Genomic DNA, 19729 nt, shown 5'->3' on the forward strand with positions numbered 1-19729 from the left:
TGTCTATGCCTAAATGCTTCTTGTGAGATATTTCTATAGAACATTAAGTCTATAGAATTTTTGAAAGGTTTTTTTTTTTTAAAGAATGATTTTTATTTCAAAGCATCATATAGATAGAACCATACATTGCCTGAATAAAAGTATGCAGACTTCCAGCAACAGTACAGAAAACTAAATGTAGAGGGTGATTCAGACCTGCTTGATTGGCTGCAAGTAACTTTTTCGGTACGGTAAAAATTTTTTAAATCAGATGGCCCCTCACGTGCACGACTAAATTTGTTATCTACATCATTTATTGTCCATGTGGAATACATTACATCGGCAAGACCGATTGTGCCATACGGGCAGCCCTTCATTCTGGCTCAGGGGAGCAACCAGTGACCAGGCATTTCGCCAAGGCCAAACATAACATGGCAATGATCAAATATAAGATCATAGACCACGTGCCGGTACACATACGGGGTGACAACCGTTCCAAACAGCTTCTGCAGCTTGAGTCCAAGTGGATTTACAAAATGGACACACTACACCCTAAAGGCCTTAATGACACACTTGGCCTACATAATTTTTTGTAACCATTTTGGTCCACTAACACACAATCATGTCTTCCTTCTTCCTTTTCTCTCCCCCTTGTTAAAGGTACTTGTCATCCCACTGTGTGACACCAGTCCCCCAGCCTTATCGGTGTCCAGGTGACACACCAGGATAACATATAATATACAAGATGCTGGCATTCTGTTGTTGCAATTTCTGGCTTCTGGTGCTATGCGCATACAGTGATGCTGGCTGCATCACCCCACACAGGGCTGTTTTTGCTTATTATAGATACCCAGCAGGGACTCAGTATTTCTCCCTGCATTTAAACCACTCATGCCATAGGGTTTGCACCTCACCCAGCATATGCACTTTGACTTTTGCCCAGTACGGCTCCAATTCGGGGCCGCACGCAGTTATCTTTTTTATACGTATACCCTTTTTAAATGTTCGTTTTTTATTATATATGTCTTCTCATTTTTAGCCACTAGATGTCACTATGTAGTCATAATATGGTCATGTCCACTTGTTTTTTTGCATTTTTTATTCACTTGCATCCTCTGAAGTTTTGTGTATGTATGGATGCCTTTGTTGCTTTATGACTTCTGTAGCACGATACTTGTATTCATGCTAATGTGAGCTGCAATCTCTTTCCCAGCCCACCCACGTCACCGCGGGATGACGACCGTGATGACGCGCGCTCAGCTGGACGCCGCCGAACGTGGTGACGTCACTGCTGTGCGCAGTACTCCGGAAACCGGCCTGTGGATGCTCGTGGGGGACGGCTACAGGGAGGGGGTAAGTTAGCGCCTATTTGTTAACATGTCTTATAAATACCCATGCACTTGCACTTTATTCTGTACTTCACCCTGTCTGCATTTTGTCCTGACGACGGGGGTCCGGCCCCCGAAACGTTGACACCTGTAAGACCACTTATGGAATAAACACGGCCTTTTGATTTCACCAGCATTTGTGAGTCCTCGAGTGCCCATTCATTTCGTCATAGTATTCTGTGGGCAGTTCATTGTGGCTGCCCTCTGCAAGCTGGCACCGGGGCAAGCTACACATCTCAGCTCACTTCAGTCCAGAGTGACGGCCCTTCCGGATTTCTATATATATATATATATATATGGAACAAAGAGTGGGGTACCCTTTCAATGCGCTAGATAAAGTAGATTGGGCAGCACTCTGTCAGTCCCCCCTGTTAGCAGGGGAAGTGGGGAATAGAAGAAAAAAGATAGAAGACGCGCCACTATTTTATGGAGATCCACCACCAGAAGGATCAAGAAAATATATCGATTGGTCACTGTACAACAGTATTTAATACAATTAATTTAAAAAACAAAGTAAAAACATTTTTGCTTGTATGCAGTCAGTTGGTCGAATCGATATAATCAGGAAAAAACTCCCAAGGCGTTTCGTCAAAAAAAATGACTTCCTCAGGGGTAACTTTCTAGGTGGTGGAGAAAGGCCATATTACTAATTTAGTATATACACAATTAAGTAGTTACTTTTTCAATACTGAGAATGTACATACCCTTAGGTAAATGGATAGTGAATGTAAGTTTTCACTCCGGATAGCGGTCTTACTGACAAACTGTACAAAAGTGTGCAAATGGATCCCTTGGAGATCTTAATGCTGATATCCAACCGCCAATGCATCTACCTGGCTACCCCGCTAGTGGGGAGCCAGGGTATACGTATCCCTGCCATGCTTGTGGCTGAAGGAAGTCTGCGAGGCACGCTGCATGCAGTGGCGACCGGATTCTCTGGTACAGTGGTCCCCTTGCAGGCAGGTAGGGCAGGGTGCTACCTGCCTGTCTGACCGCGCTGTACTCTCACAGAACTGAGCCGCGCTGTACTCTCAAAGTACTGAGATGCGCTTTTAGAGCAATCCCACCTGGTTCCCTGCTAACAGGGACCCGGGGGCATACTTACCCCTGTAGCTGCTGTACGCGCCGAGGCTTGCGGTCCGCGAGGCGAGCTGCATGCAGCGGCGACGGGGACCCCGGAACGGTGGTTCTGTCAGCCAGGTTCCGGAGGCAAGCTGCAAGCAGCTGCAACCGGTCCCTCAACAGCGCCCTCGTCGCAGGCAGATTGGGACAGGGACTATCTGCCTGTGTAGATCTTAAAAATCCGGAAAAATAAAGAAAAAATTAGAAAAGCCCAAGAGTGAGCTAACAATGCGCCCAGCTCCCGCAGGGCACATGCTAAGACTGCCTAGGAGAGGAAGTAGAAGGGGAGGAGTTAGTCACTGTTAATTTATTCTAAAGTGCCCAAGCTTCCTGTGGTCGCCCTTCTATTCCCCACTGTAACTCTCCAGTGTCACCTAGTGGAGGAAAGAGAAATAATGATGCAGCTGATAAACCTCCCATTCTCGGGTTACATACATGAGGATAAGATTGAATTAAGCACAAAGATGATAACAAGAGCCGGATGCCCCCCGACAGTCACTATACCGACATTGGAATCCCGACTGCTAAATGCCCGATGAGCCACCGAACCTGCACGGGGCTTCTTTGCGCTCGCTCCCTTGTCAGAGTACCGGTAGTCAGTAAATGTTAGGTAAAACCACAATTAGAAGCCAAATTACAGTATAAGTTGGCTGGGGGCGGGGTCTAATGTTGAGTCTGTTCCGCCACACCCCCTGAAAGCGGCCTGCGGTTGCTTCTCCCAGAGAGGATATTGACAAAGAACCAAGCAATCATCTCCCGGCATTATGCTAGCGCAGCTGTAAAACAACATAAACTGCTCTAAATGCTTCTTAATCTTCTTCTTTTATCTCTGTCCAAGACGATGGATCCCTAGATCATGCACATGACATTCTAGGGCAGTGGTTCCCAACCGTGGTCCTCAAGTACCCCCAACAGTGCACGTTTTCCAGGTCACCCAGCAGGTGCACTCATTATTCAGACACATTTTAAAAGATCCACAGGTGGAGCTAATTATATCACTTGTGATTCTGTGTGGAGACCTGGAAAATGTGCACTGTTGGGGGTACTTGAGGACCAGTTGGGAACCACTGTTCTAGGGCAGTCATGTCCAACCTGCGGCCCTCCGGCTGTTTGCGAAACTACAAGTCCCATCATGCCTTGCCATAGTTTTGCTATTAGCGAGTGCTAAAACTATGGCAAGGCATGCTGGGATGTGTAGTTTCACAGGAGCTAGAAGGCCGCAGGTTGTACATGCCTGCTCTAGAGCGTAAGCCAGTTTTGGCAGTCACATACAGTAGGTGGGGTCTAATGAACGATACGACCATATTGCTAACACTATCAGTTCTTATACTACTACTCCCAGCATCCGCCGCCATACACTACTTTCCTATATACAGTTTCCCAGAGTGTTTGTGCCACAATAAATATAACAAAAGGCATTGTAACCCCTCCGCATCATTTCAGCCGAGTCGGGTGCGGTCCGAAAGGGCCACCCCGGGGGGGGGGCGCGGTGCAGTGTCCGCAGGTTGGGGGGGGGGGGTCACAGGCAGACAGCAGTAGCAGAGGAGGTGAATGGATGCCTGTGAGCGGCATCCATTCACCTCCCGGACAAGGGGTGGACGGGGGCTGGGGGCAGCCCAGCAGATTACCTTAGTGCTGGGCTTGCCCCCAGCGCAGCATTCCGGGTCCTGGCGGCGGCGATCGGAGATGACATAATCTCCAAGCGGCAGGGGGGATGCGACAGTGGTGTAAAAGGGTGCAAACGCAGGGTCACACCCGGCTTGAAGCAGGGATCAAAAACCCGGATGCGACCTGGCGTTTTTGGTATAAAAGGGGTACTATTAACAAGTCTATGAATCTGATGTAGATCACTTTTCTTTGTGGTTACAACATACTTCCCTCCAATTGAAAACTACAGTCAGGAAAATTACAGTAGGATGCGCCAAGCGCCTTTGTAAGGGGCGTGTCACACAGTGCCCAAAGGGCGTGTCTAACTCCACATGGAGCAGTACGGATGGTTTAATGGTTAGCATTACTGCCTCACAGCACTGAGGTAATGGGTTCGATTCCCACCATGGCTCTAACTGTGTGGAGTTTGTATATTCTCCCCATACTTGCGTGGGTTTCCTCCTGGTACTCCAGTTTCCTCCCACAATCCAAAAATATACTGGTAGGTTAATTGGCTTCCAACAAAATTAACCCTGGAATGTGTGTGTGTGGTAGGGATTAGATTGTAAGCTCCACTGGGGCAGGGACTGATGTGAATGTTCAAGTATTCTCTGTAAAGCGCTGTGAAATATGTGTGTGCTATATAAGAAACTGTTAATAAATAAATAAACCTATGGGCGTGTCTATGCCTAAATGCTTCTTGTGAGATATTTCTATAGAACATTAAGTCTATAGAATTTTTGAAAGGTTTTTTTTTTTTTAAAGAATGATTTTTATTTCAAAGCATCATATAGATAGAACCATACATTGCCTGAATAAAAGTATGCAGACTTCCAGCAACAGTACAGAAAACTAAATGTAGAGGGTGATTCAGACCTGCTTGATTGGCTGCAAGTAACTTTTTCGGTACATCTTTCTAGTATGGCGTAGGACAGTGGTTCCCAAACTTTTTTTAAATCCCAACACCCAAGAGCAGTGGTTCTCAACCTCGGTCATCAGGACTCCCCAACAGTGTACATTTTCCAGGCCTCCATGCAGGATCACAGGTGAAATACTTTGCTCCACCTGTGATCTTTTAAAATGTGTCAGTGAATAATGAGTGCACCTGCCGGGTGACCTGGAAAACGCAGACTGTTGGGGGGTCCTGAGGACCGAGGTTGGGACCCACAGACCTAGAGAGAGTATCAGAATTTTTTTCACAGCAGCACTAGGCTAAAAGTTTCTTTATTGAAAAATGCCAAAAAAATATATATTTAGTTGATTGTTTATATCGTACTTAAAAGTAATTATGTGGTGAGGCAAGTGATTCACTTCTGTTATCACATATTTTACGATTGGCAGCCACCAGCACTGATTTTGCCTATTATTTTGACCATAATTATAATTACATGACCAGATTAATGTTTTATTCTCAAGACACTGTTATGAATACTCGTAGAGGTTTTCTCAATGCCACAAATCCTTTTCCAGGATGAGCTGAATTAAAACAGTAATAAAACCCACAATAAATATGACTGTTTGTTTTAGAGCAGTATTGGAGTTTAGGGGATTTACTAGTATCAGGGTAGAACAGAAAGCAGTTTATTAACCCCTGGGGTCAGTGTGATACTGACAGGTGTCACAACTGAAGATGTACTGTAACAAGAGACTGTTTAGAATTGGTAACGGTGAGCTGCGGTTATACAGTAGTGAAGAGTTTTCATAAAAGTGTAGAAAGAGGTGTTTATATAAAGAAGGGGCAACATGCATGGGTAGAAATATTTGTGAACTGAACGTAGCAGCTGCCGGGTGAGTTGGCGGGGTACCACAGGTGATTCCCCACCCTAGCAGATGGGGGCCTTAAGAGCTGCAGAGTTATTCAAGTTGGGTCAAAATCTGCGCTAGTCCTCTTGTTGCGAACCACGGTGAAGGCAGATACATCTGACCATATCACCCTCCTTCTGTCATCCGTAGGACACAGAAATTAGTGTTCCTGCCCTTTTTGTGTCTGGGACTTTGCGCCCTTCCGCTGCCCCCCTGGTGCGCTGACACCCCGTTGCAAACTTTCTCATCCGCCCCCCCTGCATGCACTGAAACGCTGATGAGCTCTCTGCTGAAAGCTGTGTGTCTGTTGTTACAGATGTAGCCCGCCACCGTCCCCCATGCTGTTACCACTGCTGAAGTCCTGAGAAGTGAGCGGCATGGCAGCTCTTTAAAGTGACAAATCCCCCCCCCCCCCCGCCACAACGCTAAGCTGCTCTCTGCTAGCAGTAGCTGTCAGCTCTTCCTGCCGGCTAAGCCCTCCCTCCACAGACAGGAGGGCTTGCTGGGGTTGCTTTTCCCATTCTGGGTAACAAGGATATAATACCTCCTGGGCAACGAGCATGAAACCTTCTTGGCAACTAAGCATAAAACCTTTGGCATTGAGTAAGAAACCCCTGGCAATGAGCATGTAGGTAAGAGGCTCTTATGTGCCATCATATGTAGTCGCTGTTAAGGTGTGTGATGGGTATTACAGTGTGGGTCATCATGTGTGATGGGCATTACAGTGTGGATCATCGTGTGTGATGGGCATTACAGTGTGGGTCATCGTGTGTGATGGGCATTACAGTGTGGGTCATCGTGTGTGATGGGCATTACAGTGTGGGTCATCGTGTGTGATGGGCATTACAGTGTGGGTCATCGTGTGTGATGGGCATTACAGTGTGGGTCATCGTGTGCGATGGGCATTACAGTGTGGACCGTCATCATGTGCGATGGGCATTACAGTGTGGGCCACTATCATGTGCGATGGGCATTACAGTGTGGGTCATCATGTGCGATGGGCATTACAGTGGGTGCCATCATGTGTGATAGGCATTACAGTGTGGGTCATCATGTGCGATGGGCATTACAGTGGGGGCCATCATGTGCGATGGGCATTACAGTGTGGGTCATCATGTGTGATGGGCATTACAGTGTGGGCTATCATGTGTGATAGGCATTACAGTGTGGGACATCATGTGCGATAGGCATTACGGTGTGGACAACCATAATGTGTGATGGGCATTACAGTGTGGGCCATCATGTGCGATAGGCATTACGGTGGGGGCCATCATGTGTGATGGGCATTACAGTGTGGGCCATCATGTGTGATGGATATTACAGTGTGGGCCATCATATGTGATGGGCATTACAGTGTGGGCCATCATATGTGATGGGCATTACAGTGGGGGCCATCATGTGTGATGGGCATTACAGTGTGGGCCATCATGTGTGATGGGCATTACGGTGTGGGCCATCATGTGTGATGGGCATTACGGTGTGGGCCATCATGTGTGATGGGCATTACAGTGAGGGCCATCATGTGTGATGGGCATTACAGTGGGGGCCACCATGTGTGATGGACATTACAGTGTGGGCCATCATGTGTGATGGGCATTACGGTGGGGGCCACCATGTGTGATGGACATTACAGTGTGGGCCACCATGTGTGATGGGCATTACGGTGGGGGCCACCATTGTGTGTGATGGGGCCAAACAAACATATAGGTACTTGTTTCCTAGCACGGCCACACCGATTTAGATCGGGGTGGTCGTGTCGGAAAAATCGGGTCGATCGCATCACATGCGATTTGGTCGCATGCGATGCGATCGACGCGACCGACCGATTTTGGATCCGATTTTTTACCCGATTTTTTTCATTGAATCCAATGTAAATTGGGTCCCTGGGACCCAATTTTACATTGGATTAAATGAAAAAAATTCCCAACCCCCCCAAATGTAAGCGCGTAAACTCCAGCCCACGATAGACGACAACCCGAAGCGTGGCGAGCGCAGCGAGCCCGCGAGGGGCGGCGGTGCGCGTCCTACGACCTTTTCATTCCCCTACTATCCACGTCGGCGTGGAGTTGAGAATAGAATAGTGTGGCGAGGGGACGCGGATACCTTCACAGGTAAACGCGTCCCTTCGCGGACTTCACAGGTGTCCGCGTCGCCACGGACACCTGTGAAGGTCGCGAAGGGACGCGTATAACTGTGAAGGTATCCGCGTCCCCTCGCGGGGCTCGCTGCGCTCGCCACGCTTCGGGCTCGGTGGCTCGCTGCGCTCGCCACACTATTCTATTCTCAACTCCACGCCGACGTGGATAGTAGGGGAATGAAAAGGTCGGAGGACGCGCACCGCCGCCCCTCGCGGGCTCGCTGCGCTCGCCACGCTTCGGGTTGGCGTCTATCGTGGGGTGACGACGGGGACATCTATAATGTGAAATGGGTCATATTGGCCCATTTCACATTTTTTCACAATTTTTCACCATTTCAATGTTAAAAAATATTTTAACATTGAAGCCTATGCAAAAATCGGGGGCATCGCGTCGCATCGCGTCGGGACCAATGTTAATGGTCCCGACCGACGCGATGCCCCCGATATTTTAACTTTCCCGACAAGATTTCAATGTTAAAATATTTTTTAACATTGAAGCCTATGGAAATATCGGGGGCATCGCGTCGGTCGCGTCGGGACCAATGTTAATGGTCCCGACCGACGCGATGCCCCCGATATTGTATCCTAGCCGGCAAAATGGACCTGATTTCAAAAGAAATCGGGTCCATCGGGGGTAATCGTGTCCCTTAATTAAGGGACACGATTACTCCAGATTGTGGCCGTGCTAGGAAACAAGTACCAACATATCAAATAAAAGAGATGCTCCGAACAATGGGCGTTTCCGCCACACTCACATCCCCCAACGAGGCTCAGTGCCATCTTCCCGGCCTTGGGTTCTCCAGAGAATTGCATCCCACAGAATTCGGTGCGACTGCGGCTCTGCGCCATTATATTGGATGGAAGCCTGCGCTTTGCATGCTCCGCTGCGCACTCTGCTGTAATTGTTTTTTTTTTTTTTCTACTGGACTCCTGTGCATACTGTGACTACTGGCCATACTCCACTGTGACTGCTGGCCATACCCCACTGTGTATACATTACTGTGACTGCTGCTCGTAACCCCATTGTGTATACATTACTGTGACTGCTGGCTTTAACCCCACTGTGTATGCGATACTGTAACTGCTGGCCATACCCCTCTGTGTATACGTTACTGTGACTGATGGCTTTAACCCTACTGTGTATACGATGCTGTAACTGCTGGCTATACCCCTCTGTGTATATGTTACTGTGACTGCTGGCCATACCCCACCTGCCACCTGTCGACCCAACGGTGTCGACCTAATGACTGTCGACCTAAGTGGTGTCGACAATACGACCATATCCCGTAAAGTGGCTGCTGGCAATACCCCACTAGTGTTCACACTCTGATTTTTTTAGGGCAGGGCGCTGACCATCAGGCAGAGCACTTTTTCAATCGAAAGAGCACATTTTATACTAGAAATTTACATCAGAAACAGCAAAAATTATAAGAATGATGCCCATTACACATTGTCATATTCTGCTATGGCCATTACATATTCTGTCGCAATGAAAACACATTATACCACACACCGTAATACCCATTACACATTATACCGCACACACCATAATGCCCATTACACATTATACCACACACCATAATGCCCATTACACATTATACCACACACCGTAATACCCATTACACATTAAAACAAAATACCATAATGCCCATTACACATTATGCCACACACCCTACTACCCATTACACATTGTCATACTGATCTATGTCCATTACATATTCTGTAATAATGACAACTACACGTTATATCACACAACAAAATACCCATTACACATTATACCACACACCATAATGCCCATTACACATTATACCACACACCGTAATACCCATTACACATTGTCATGCTGTGCTATGTCCATTCCATTTTCTGTCATAATGACAGCTACACATTATGGCATACACTGTAATACCTCTTATACATTATACCACACACCCTAATACCCATTACACATTGTCATACTGAGCTATGTCCATTACATATTATGACCTAATGACATCACACATTATGGCACACACTGTAATGACTCTTACACATTACACCACACACCATAATGCCTCTTACACATTATGGCATATACTGTAATGCCTCTTATACATTATACCACACAATGTAATACCCATTACACATTATACCATGCACCACAATGGCCATTACACATTATACCACACACCGTAATACCCATTACACATGATGGCACACACCGAAAGTTCTCAGCGGCACGTCAACGAGGTGGGGGGCAGCGCAAGGGCGCAGAGTGCCACACACAAAAAGGGCAGGGAGCATTTTGAGGTTTTAAAAACGGGCAGGGTGCAGCACCCTGTAACAGAAGCTTAGAAGGAACACTTGTGATATTATGCTGGGTACACATTGGGTAGCTGGAAATGGGGAACGTGCATCATTATTATAGAACAATGTTTATTCATAATCTTTCTGTGGCTGATATACCAGACATAGCCAAGCGATGTTCATAAAACATTCAGTGATTTGACTCTTTCCTTTATGGTGAAATGCCATTGGTAATCAAGATGTATATCCAATACAGATCAATCCCTGTATTTAATGTGTCCATTATGTGCTTGGTTGCATTACAGAGGAACATATTAGGCCCATGAGTACGTTACCTCAGGGCATAAATATCCCATTTTTCTTTTGTTAGGATGTTGAGCTACCACATTAGTCAGCCTTACTAATATAGTTATATACTCATGTGTTTGTGTATGTCTCCTGGATAGGGAGCTGAACAGTATGGGCATCTGGTACCGAATGGGAAGGGTTCCAAGAGCCCCAGAATCTCCGCAGCCCTCAACACCTTCCTCCCCATCTGCTGTGGTGACGTCGGCATCTGCTCCAAACCTCCCGAGGTAGGTACTTGTGTAGACGTTTTGTTTGAGCCAAGTGTTAAGGCCCATACACACTTGAAGATTTTCATTTCAAAAGACTTTGCCAAAATCTCTGAAAGATATATTTGTCACCAAAGTAGTGCGTACACACTGAGCTATTTTCCCCAAAGAGCAAGAGATTTTCAGGAGGTGAAAGACTTTGCTGAAAATCTTTCATATAAAAGGCTATTTACATAATGGGCAGGGTTTGTATTCCAAGGGTGGGAGCAGGGGCCATTTTATTCAGTGCATTTCTGTTCTAGGGGCATGATTCAGAACTGATCGCTGGGCTGTGTATATTCGGAGCCCAGCAAACAGGTAAACGCTACCTGACTCTGCTCCGACTGGGCAAAATCCCGCCCATGTGCACAACTACCATTTAATTTGCCACCGTGCACGTAGGGAGAAATCCATTCACCTTCCCCAGCAATGTATACATTACCGCCACAACAAAATATACATTGGGGGGCAGTGGCGGTGGTAACATATACATTGTTGACCTGCGCCAGCAGTGTATACATTAACGCCATAAAAATATACATTGATGGCCAGTGGCAGTGGTCTCATATACATTGCTGGTCTGCTCCAGCAGTGTTTACATTAATAACTATTATCACTATACATTAGTGCGCAGCAGTGCCTAAAGTGGAAAAATTTGCTTCCCTGACTCTTCCCCCCCCCCCCCCCAATTATGTCACAGCCACACTGTCAGGAAAAGAATAATGTGGCCACATAATACCACCCCTGATTCAAATGATGCCCCACAGTGCAAAACAACCCAACACCTAATAAAAACTGAACATTTTGTGCCAAAAATTTTAGGGCATGGCTTTATGGGTCAGGGACACAGAAATGCACACAGTAATGCAAATTACACATTATGCCACACACCGTAATGTCCATTATACTATATGCCAAACACGGTAATGCCCATTTCACAATATGCCAAACATGGTAATGCCCATTTTTTATTATGCCACATAAGTGCCGCTTACATACATGCTCATTGCCAGGTATTACATTCTCAGTGCCAGGGGTAACATGCCCAGTGCCAGAGGTGTGCACTGTGTGGGAAAGGAGACAGCAGGGCAGAGCGGTGGGAAACCCGGATGTCTCAGAACATCCGTGGTGCGGCTATTTCAAATGACTTGCGAGCCAATCGGTGCTCGCGGCCCGGCAGCTCCTCATTTGTTGCCGTCCCGCGAGCTCTGATTGGCTCACGAGCCGTGAGTTGGCACATAATTTTAAAATAGCTACGCCACGGACGGATGGACCTTCTCTGAGACATCCTGATTTCCCACCGCTCTGCCCGGCTGTCAGCTGTTTAGCGATGCGGACGGAGGCGGAACCATTCCACCTCCAAAATAAAACTGATGGAACGCAGTTCCGCCCAGTTCCTGCTCCCTTTAACCCTGGTGGGCAGTGGTGCCCATAATATATACATTGCTGGCCTGTGTCAACAATGTATATATTACTGGCTTGTAAGTAACATTGGTGGGCAGTGATGCCACTAAAATATACATTGCTGGCATGTGCCAGCAATGTATATATTACTGGCTAATTCATAATTATTTGTGGGCAGCAAGCAAATTAATAATCATTGGTGCCCAGTGGTGCCAATAATATATACATTGCTGGCCTGTGCCAGCAATGTATATATTACTGGCGTATAAGTAACATTACATTGGTGGCAAGTGGTGCTAGCAATATATACATTGCTGGCATGTGCCAGCAATGTATATATTACTGCCTTAAAAATGTAACATTGGTGCCCAGTGGTGCTAGCAATATATACATTGCTGGCTTATGCCAGCAATGTATATATTACTGCCTTAAAAATTTAACATTGGTGCCCAGTGGTTCCAGCAATATATACATTGCTGGCATATGCCAGCAATGTATATATTACTGCTTTAAACATAAAACATTGGTGGCCAGCAGTGCCCCCTGCTCTCAGTGCTCTGTGTTAAGCATAGCAGGGGGGGGCGTGGCCAGCAGAGTGTGTTGCCGGGTGAGGGAGAAGTGCTCCGTGGTGAGCACTGAGCAGGAGGGCGGGACAAGCAGACAGGCAGGGACTCGGAGCAGGATGCATGGAGCCGGCGCAGCAGCACTTGGACAGGGTGAGTATTATGACAGGCGGGGGCGGGGGGCGGCGCGGCGGTCCGCCGGGCTGAAAGTGGTTAATCTTTCAGCCCGGCAGGCGTACACACATGGCGATGATGGATGAAAAACCATCCATCATCGCCACATCTGCTGGTAAAACCAGCAGATGAACCACTTTCCTAGCGATGATGCGGGAGCGCGCATCATCGCTAGTCGGCAATCTCCGGGGCATACAAACTGCTGTTTTGAGCGATTTTCAGCTGAAAATCGTCAAGTGTGTATGGGCCTTCACTATTCGCCCAAATGTCAAATGCAATAAAGATACGTTACTGTCCTCCTTATACTACACACTTGCCGGTCCTTTCTCACAGAACCACGGGCTGCTAAGAGGCCCAGATATCACTGGGAAGGGACAGCGAATGCGGGACTGTAATATTACCAGGTCTTTATTACTCTACAGAGAATGCTTCATTCATTAGGACAGGCATGTCCAAACTATGGCCCTCCAGCTGTTGTGAAACTACACATCCCAGCATGCCTTGCAATAGTTTAACATTCCCTAAAAGCAAAACTGAGGCAAGGCATGATGGGACTTGTAGTTTCACAACAGCTGGAGGGCCATAGTTTGGACATGCTTGCATTAGGACCTAATGCTTGTGTTGATCCTATGACCCATACCCGTCTTATGCTGGGCATACACTATGCAATGTCTGTCAGACCAGCAGATATACGCTATGAGATAGTAGTGAATGGCCACATGATCCGGGTTCCTTCCCTGTAGAGGGAACATTTCCCCATGCCTCCCCTGTGACAGAACAGGTGAAAGGATGGGCGCTCAGTTTGGAATGTTGGAAAATGTCTCTTGCCCGACAGGCCGATCATCGCTTATTGGTTGCAGCTACCCAATGCACTCATTGGCCGGATCCACTGATAATCAGCCAGTCAGGACAATGATTGCATAATGTATTTATATGTATTACAGGAACTTTTCTTGTATGAAGTAAAGGGACGCTGTTTGTAACCATATGTTCTTGTAATCACATTACACTCTTGTTACAGTACATGTTTGTTACAGCCTTGACCCATGTTGGATGAAGTGTGTAAACTCTTACAATCATGGGACACACTGTCTGTATTATGGATGTTTCTGAGTAGTGCCTGGGTGCACCATGCGATGCCCGGAACTGCTCCGTACTGTGGATGCGTCTGCCGGCTTCTTCCTTCATAGTAGCTTTCAGATGGAAACTGATTCAGACGTATCTTCTGTATCCAGCATGAAGTGGGTCCGAGCCCAGATACTAATGATGACTGCAGTGGGCGGGACAGGCTTTCACGTGTGGATTGTTAATGTACACAGGAGACTCCCGCATTACCATATGGAATTCAGCAATGGCGCGCATGAGTCAGATTTACACCCTCTCCCGGTGACAATATACATATTATTCAGTTATTTAATAGACCAAATTTTCAATTGTTTTTTTTTTCTCATTTACCCACATTCCAATGTCCATGGGGGAAGCCTTGTTATCTGTGCAGAACAATCAATAACATATTCTGAATATTCGCTTACTGATTTGTGATGACCCGTCACCGTGGCAGCACCTGACCGTAGCCTGGTGACTTACCTGGGTATCCAGTAAGTGAGGTCAGATATCTGTAATGTGCTAAATCAGGGAATAAATAGTATGGTGACAGCAGGTACAGTCCGATATATAGGACCTAATCTGTCCATGAGTCGGTCCGCTCAGTATAGCTGTAAGAACAGTACATGCTGAGCAGCTTTATGTGACTGCTACAGTAAGTACAGCACATGCTGAGCAGCTTTATGTGACTGCTACAGTAAGTACAGTACATGCTGAGAAGCTTTATGTGACTGCTACAGTAAGTACAGTACATGCTGAGCAGCTTTATGTGACTGCTACAGTAAGTACAGCACATGCTGAGCAGCTTTATGTGACTTCTACAGTAAGTACAGTACATGCTGTCAGCTTTATGTGACGGCTACAGTAAGTACAGTACATGCTGTCAGCTTTATGTGACGGCTACAGTAAGTACAACACATGCTGAGCAGCTTTATGTGACTGCTACAGTAAGTACAGCACATGCTGAGCAGCTTTATGTGACTTCTACAGTAAGTACAGTACATGCTGTCAGCTTTATGTGACGGCTACAGTAAGTACAGTACATGCTGTCAGCTTTATGTGACGGCTACAGTAAGTACAACACATGCTGAACAGCTTTATGTGACGGCTACAGTAAGTACAGCACATGCTGAGCAGCTTTATGTGACTGCTACAGTAAGTACAGTACATGCTGAGAAGCTTTATGTGACTGCTACAGTAAGTACAGCACATGCTGAGCAGCTTTATGTGACTGCTACAGTAAGTACAACACATGCTGAGCAGCTTTATGTGACTGCTACAGTAAGTACAGCACATGCTGAGCAGCTTTATGTGACTTCTACAGTAAGTACAGTACATGCTGTCAGCTTTATGTGACGGCTACAGTAAGTACAGTACATGCTGAGCAGCTTTATGTGACTGCTACAGTAAGTACAACACATGCTGAGCAGCTTTATGTGACTGCTACAGTAAGTACAGCACATGCTGAGCAGCTTTATGTGACTGCTACAGTAAGTACAACACATGCTGAGCAGCTTTATGTGACTGCTACAGTAAGTACAGCACATGCTGAGCAGCTTTATGTGACTTCTACAGTAAGTACAGTATATGCTCTCAGCTTTATGTGACGGCTACAGTAAGTACAGTACATGCTGAGCAGATTTGTGTGACTGCTACAGTAAGTACAGCACATGCTGAGCAGCTTTATGTGACTGCTACAGTAAGTACAGTACTTGCTGAATAGCTTTATGTGACTGCTACAGTAAGTACAGTACATGCTGAGCAGATTTACGTGACTGCTACAGTAAGTACAGCACATGCTGAGCAGATTTATGTGACGGCTACAGTAAGTACAGCACATGCTGAGCAGCTTTATGTGACTGCTATAGTAAGTACAGGACATGCTGATCAGCTTTATGTGACTGCTACAGTAAGTACAGCACATGCTGAGCAGCTTTATGTGACGGCTACAGTAAGTACGGTACATGCTGAAAAGCTTTATGTGACGGCTACAGTAAGTACGGTACATGCTGAGAAGCTTTATTTGACTGCTACAGTAAGTACAGTACATGCTGAGCAGATTTATGTGACTGCTACAGTATGTAATGCATATGCTGAGCAGATTTATGTGATTGCTACAGTAAGTACAGCACATGCTGAGCAGCTTTATGTGACTGCTACAGTAAGTACAGTACATGCTGAGCAGCTTTATGTGACTGCTATGAGGCATGGAAGTAAAGCTACTAGACTATAACACAAGTCAGTATATAGCTGTATACGCACTGGATGATGTCTGTACCCAGCGGCATCCTCCGAGATGGGACCCGGTGGGGTGCTGGCATCGGCTAGTGCATACACACTTTTGTTAATGCCAGCCGCAACGAGCGACGGTGGGGGTGCAGGCTCCATGTTACATTGCTGACAAGTTGTGTGAGTGCACATCATCAGCATTGTGCGTACACACTAGACCAGGGGTAGCCAACTTCAGTCCTCAATAGCTACCAACAATTCACATTTTTCAGAGCACCTAGCTTGTGCACAGGTGCACGCATTACTCAATGACACATTTTAAAAGATCCATAGGTGGAGCTAATTACTTCATTTGTGATTCTATGAGGAAACCTGGAAAACACGCACTGTTGGTAGCTCTCGAGGACTGGAGTTGGCTACCCCTGCATTAGACTAGATCAGGCATTCCCAATCACGGTCCTCAAGGCACATCAACAGTGCAGGTTTTAGTGATATCCAGGCTTCAGCACAGATGGTTTAATCAGAATCCCTCAGATGTGCTCAAGCCTGGATATCTACAAAACCTGCACTGTTGGTGTGCCTTGAGGACTGTGATTGGGAATGCCTGGACTAGATTTTGGTTCTGTTTTTCCGATCCATCGGTTCCTGCTAAAGTATTTAAAATGTCACCTGATGCTATATATGTCACCTGATACTATATATGTCACCTGATGCTACTTATGTCACCTGATGCTATATATGTCACCTGATGCTATATATGTCACCTGATACTATATATGTCACCTGATGCCACTTATGTCACCTGATGCTATATATGTCACCTGATGCTATATATGTCACCTGATGCTATATATGTCACCTGATGATAACATATTGGTGAGATTTAATAGGATGAGAGATTCAAAAAGTGAGAGATTTGGTAAGAAATCCCCAGGTTTTTTTAAAGCGGCAATCATTTACACTGCAAAACCAGTTTGATTTTGCCGTGTAAATGATTGCCACTTTAGAAAACTGGAGATTTCTTACCAAATCTCTCACTTTTTGAATCTCTCATCCTATTAAATCTCACCCATTGTATTAACTTCCAAAAATGAAGAGGATTTCCCAGATATTAGGGGATTCTAGCAATAAAACATTAGTATGGGCTGGATGGTGTAATATTATTAATGAAACTTCCTGTCGGCAGATGTGAGATTGAGTGTGACCTCACACATTAACCATATTTGCTAGTGGATAAAATCTAACTTATCTAAAATAACGACATGGACAACAGTAATGCCATTAAAATCAGTCAACCTTTTTATTTTGTAACATTTTAAATAACTATGGTGGCAGACAGAAAGAACGGTCAGTTTACCAGTGACATAAGCCAATTGGCCAGTACACCACAATAGGCCAACTAGACAGTCAGTGGCCCTGACCCCCAGTAGGGTAGGTCACACTAGATCAGTGTATTAGAAAGAGGGGTGCCGGATGACTGCCCGGCAATCGGGATCCTGACGGTAAGTGTACCAACATAGGAATTGCGACTGCCGGTGCTCTGACATGGGGGATCCCAACTGACAGGGTCTATTCTCCCTTGTGGGGTCCATGACCCCCATAGAGGGAGAATAGAACCTGTGGCGAGCCACCGAGCCTGCAAGGGGCTTCTTTGCGCTCACCCCCTTGTCAGAGCACTAACTGGCAGTCGGGATTCCGATGTCGGTAAACTGACTGTCATGATCCCGATTGTTGGACAGTCATACCACACCCTGAAAAGAGAGCGCTCCTCCATAAAGCAGCGCATTAGCCACTGGACTGACGTTATTTCCCGCCACAGAGAGGTTGACCAACCCCAACAGGCAAGAAAAAAGAAAAAAAAAGTTTGGGCTAGGGTGGGTGGGGAATCCAGGCTAAAAGAGTCAGCCCCTAGCTAGCCTACAATCAAAATGTCCACATCTCCAGAACTATCGAAATAACAACCTGACTAATGCCAAGGGAGTAAGGGGGTGGGATGACTTGGCCCGAGGTGAAAACCTGAAAAACCTGAAAAAACTGCACGGAGAACACGAGCCAATAGTGTCACCGTGTATTCAGGAGAAAACAGGGAAAATCCCTCGGGACCCTCACCGCTAACGGTGACGAGTGGCAAATGCTCCCAAGTCTTGTCTATTCGTGATGTGGTGTAGAAAGTGGGGAAGCAGATCGTTGAAGGAGCCGCCCTGCCGATCAAGCAGGATTACACTATAAAAACTAGTGCATGGAGCAGCTGACTGGTCGACACAGGTGGCCCCAACCCCAAACCGCTAGCCCACCCCCACACCACCTGACGAATAGACCTATATACAATGATAGGCATTGCACCTCCTGCTGCGTTACTGATCGGAACGGCATCCTGGGCTGCAGTATCCGATCTCCTGTGACAACTTTGTCCAGCTCCGACCCAGTTGGGTCATGCAAGCCGACCATGGAATCTGCTCCGATCAGGTCTGAAAATCTCAGTCCTCCGAAGTAGATCCTGGCCCCATCTTTCACAAACAACCTCCATCCCCATGCCATCCCCAAGCAGCATCAGACTATCAATCACTGACTGTCTGATGCCATAGTTCAACCAATGTTGTGGACACATACTGTACATGGGCAGTATGGGTCCAACACATGCGCAGGGTACCAAATATCAGTACTTTACTGAATGTGCCACTACAGCTTTGGATTATGATTCGGGCCCAATATGCTAATTTAGTATTTGAGTTTCTGTGCCATCGGCCGCAGGAGTGTTGGAGAAGTGTAAAAGAGACAAATACCAACATGACTAATACCAAGTGAGGGGGGGGGGGAGGGGGTGAGATGACTTGGCCCGAGGTAAAAACCTGAAAAACCTGATAAACCTGCACGGAGAACACGAGCCAATAGTGTCACCGTGTATTCAGGCAAAAACAGGACAAAATCCCTCGGGACCCTCACCGCTAACAGTGACGAGTGGCAAAATGCTCTCAAGTCGTGTCAGCCCTAGGCCGCATGAGTGTGGGTGGGGTGTAGTAAAAATAATTACCAACCTGACTAATACCAAGTGAGGGGGGAGGAGGGGGTGAGACGACTTGGCCCGAGGTAAAAACCTGAAATTCCTGATAAACCTGCACGGAGAACACAAGCCAATATTGTCACCGTGTATTCAGGAGATAACAGGGAAAATCTCTCGGGACCCTCACCGCTAACGGTGACGAGTGGCAAAATGCTCCCAAGTTGTGTCAGCCCTAGCCCGCAGGAGTGTGGGTGGTGTGTAATAGAGGCAGCTGAAAGCTGATGGGATGGGATAGAGCG

At 46.6% G+C, this 19729-nt stretch overlaps 2 long non-coding RNA genes across 3 annotated transcripts in view; both read left to right on the plus strand.

The window, feature by feature from the left end:
• The window catches only part of LOC146053816 (uncharacterized), a 70363-nt gene that overhangs the window by 17726 nt on the left and 32908 nt on the right, over positions 1 to 19729 (plus strand). The window lies entirely within an intron of this gene.
• Positions 1 to 19729, plus strand: part of LOC146053817 (uncharacterized) — a 39062-nt gene that overhangs the window by 3756 nt on the left and 15577 nt on the right. The window contains exons 2-3 of the long non-coding RNA XR_014467835.1: positions 1193 to 1332; positions 10809 to 10937. This is a non-coding gene — a long non-coding RNA (uncharacterized LOC146053817). The remainder of the gene's footprint in view (positions 1 to 1192; positions 1333 to 10808; positions 10938 to 19729) is intronic.

The sequence above is a fragment of the Crinia signifera genome, unplaced genomic scaffold, assembly GCF_055691185.1.
Source record: "Crinia signifera unplaced genomic scaffold, ASM5569118v1 HAP2_SCAFFOLD_210, whole genome shotgun sequence".
NCBI classification, from domain to species: Eukaryota; Metazoa; Chordata; class Amphibia; order Anura; family Myobatrachidae; genus Crinia; species Crinia signifera.